Source organism: Octopus bimaculoides, chromosome 7, assembly GCF_001194135.2.
Source record: "Octopus bimaculoides isolate UCB-OBI-ISO-001 chromosome 7, ASM119413v2, whole genome shotgun sequence".
Taxonomy (NCBI): domain Eukaryota; kingdom Metazoa; phylum Mollusca; class Cephalopoda; order Octopoda; family Octopodidae; genus Octopus; species Octopus bimaculoides.
Genome location: NC_068987.1, coordinates 24,448,036 through 24,451,281, shown reverse-complemented (window position 1 = coordinate 24,451,281; position 3,246 = coordinate 24,448,036). Strand labels below are relative to the sequence as shown.

Genomic DNA, 3,246 nt, shown 5'->3' with positions numbered 1-3,246 from the left:
AGAAAATTATTGGAAATTTTAAACAAATTGTTTTAATTTTTTCAATGCATGGGGTTTTGTTACGGACTATTTATTTGGGACACAAAAGTCATCAATTCTTTCATCACGTCCTGTGACAATGAATGTACAGTAGACACACAAACTGGGGTAATGCATTCCTGTATATATCATAGTCATTGCATTATTTCACAAGGTGGCTTCTGAGGCTAGTAGCAGTTGCCGTCCCTTCATTTGTTAATTTCATCTCTGTATTGGGTCTGAAAAACTCAGAGTCACTGAGAGATCCCTGACAAACTACCCGGCTACATGAAATGATTTCAATTGCATAAGGAGCATTGGCAGCTGGTAGTCTTTTCTGTTCTACCGCTATGTTAAATATCAGAGGAAGGAAATAGGAAAAAGAAAGTGGCCAATCAATTCACTGTATAACGGTTGTCATTGTACACAAAATGTATAGATAACGACATTGTTTAATTACTGTTATGGCATTTAAGCGAAGGGTATCATTTGATTCCTTCACCCGCACGATTTTCACTAAGAAACAAAACTCGGATTTTTTTGTGTAGAATCAAGTACTCTGACCTCCTAATATGCTGCAAACTCCTTATTTTTGTTCGGAAAAAAAAAGGTGAGGACCAGACCCCACCCCATATCCTGGAATCATTGGAAATTTTCTTTCGTTGAATGAATTCTGCTACAAAACCCTTTTTGGGGTCCGGAAAATGGGGTGGGATGAGGTGGAAACCTTGGAAATTTCATCCCCACCCCATTAATTGTTTCACCCACAGGATTTTCACTAAGACAAAAAAAACTCGGATTTTTTGTATGGAATCAAGTAGGGATAGGGGAGGGTCGGTACCCTTTTTTTTTTCTCGAAAAATAAGGAGTTTGCAACATATTAGGATGTCAGAGTATTTGATTCCACGCAAAAAATCCGAGGTTTTTTTTTTTTTTTTTTTTTAGTGAAAGTCTTGCGGGTGAAAGGATCAAAATTAACAGAGCGTGAAACTATAATTTTTCTGTGTTCGTTGGTTGGAATCTGTGAAAGGAAAATAAGTTTATCGTATAAAGTTTTTGCGCGTGTATTTTTTTCACTTTGTTGTCCGCTACTATATGTACATAATACGAAAGCTCGCCGGTGTTTAAATAAACGGAATACTTTTTATCCTGTAATTTTTGTTTCAAAACCAAAATTCCGATGTGTCTTTTTTTTTTTACCACCGTTACTTTCTGTTCACTGTTTGGACTGTTATAAATACCTGTCACTGACACATCTAATAATGATGATCTCGTATATAATACAGGTAAGTGGATGTAGAGTTGAATAAAAAAGAATTTTAAAAAAGGATTCGGCAAATTATACCGACAAGAAATTGCATTTGGTGTGCTACTGTTAGAATGAATGAATTTTTAGTAAAAAATATTTACACAAATAGGCGCAGGAGTGGCTGTGTGGTAAGTAGCTTGCTTACCAGCCACATGGTCCCGGATTCATTCCCACTGCGTGGCACCTTGGGCAAGTGTCTTCTACTATAGTCTCGGGCCGACCAAAGCCTTGTGAGTGGATTTGGAAGACGGAAACTGAAAGAAGCCCGTCGTATATATGTATATCTATGTATGTATGTGTGTATGTTTATGTCTGTGTTTGTCCCCCAACATCGCTTGACAACCGATGCTGGTGAGTTTACGTCCCCGTAACTTAGCGGTTCGGCAAGAGACCGATAGAATAAGTACTAGGCTTCCAAAAGAATAAGCCCTGGGGTCGATTTGCTCGACTAATGGCGGTGCTCCAGCATGGCCGCAGTCAAAAGACTGAAACAAGTAAAAGAGTAAAGAAATAATCGCGCGTGGCATTATTCCTGTATAGAACTCTCTAATGATGAGAGGTGAATTCTTCCCACACCAGTATATCAACCTCACTCTACTATAAACTTTGTAAGTATATTTTTTCTTACTTTACATGTATTTACATTGTGTGTTATAAATAACTAATTATCTCGTGTAATTAACTTCAGAGATTGTTCATTAACACGTTAACAGCCACATGTACCACCGACGGTTCATCGCAAACTTCACACGATTACCATATGAACCACCGGTGGTACATTTTTCATAATTTGAGAAAACATTTTATTCTGTATTTTTGACATAGTTTCGAGGATATTTAAAAAAAAACATGAGTGTTAAGTATTAAAGTTTAATTACGAACTGTTGTAAAAATGCTAAAAAATTTACACTTCAAAACGAAAGAATACCTTAAACATTGAGAGCAATAACACGCGAAATACGTGGCGTCACCGGTAAATTGCAGTATAAGACCGTGACGGTTAACGTGTTAGAGATACTCTGTAAGAAGTAATTGTCCTTTACCTCCTTCGCCTAAAAGTTCTGCTCTATCTATCAATATCTTCATCAATTTCAGTACGTCTTTTATTATTTCGTCTTATAACATACCTATACAACTATCGCCCATCCCCGCGAATTTGTTTCCTCCTAACTTCCAGAAGAATAGATATTTTTCAATGAGGTTTTCTACAAATAATCTTCAGATGGTGTAAATTACTCTTATAGCAGAATATGTTGTGAAAAGATTTCTTTTTTTCAGTGGTTGGGAGAGAAGTTTCGCAAAAGTTCACCCGAGTCGGCTTTGTTTCCCCATAACTTTCAGAAAAATGGGCTTTTTTATAATAAAATTTTCTACAAATACTTTTCGGGTGGTGTAGATTACTATTACATCGGAATTTAGCGTGAAAAATGAAATATTAGGCACGTACACATACATCACAATTTTTTGTTAGAAATTTCAAGTTTCCATTGTATTTATGTGCGTGCCCACCAATTCTTTTTCCGTATCAGATTCCAATATAATCGAAATCTATACAATTTGAAGGGTATTTGTAGAAAATTTCATAAACAATATTCATTTATCTGAAAATTATCAGGAAACAAAGCCGACTCGTGTGAATTTTCCGAAACTCCTCTCCCCACCTTGGAGAAAATTTTGGTCAAACTAAAGGGTTTGACCCGGTGGGAAATAAAAAAATGAATTATTCTAATAGGTGTAAAACAATTTGCTGGGAACGAATATGAAGAAAAAAACGCGCGCTCGCGAACGGGGTGGGTGGGGAGAGGCCTCGGAGTCCTCTCCTCACCCCGCCTTTCATGGGAGCACATTTGTTTTTTTTCATATTCGTTCACAGCAAGTTGTTTTACATCTATTACACTATTTTTCTTTTGTTTCTTGGC

The 3,246-nt window shown here is 36.7% G+C and overlaps 1 protein-coding gene across 2 annotated transcripts in view; it reads left to right on the top strand.

The window, feature by feature from the left end:
- Positions 1 to 962: 962 nt before the first annotated feature.
- Positions 963 to 3,246, top strand: part of LOC106872828 (zinc finger protein 665) — a 7,362-nt gene continuing 5,078 nt past the window's right edge. The window contains exon 1 of one of the 2 annotated variants that reach the window (XR_001409807.2): positions 963 to 1,935. The gene's annotated coding sequence lies outside the window, so the exon portion shown is untranslated. The remainder of the gene's footprint in view (positions 1,936 to 3,246) is intronic. The other variant, XM_014919955.2, reaches the window with a different exon arrangement.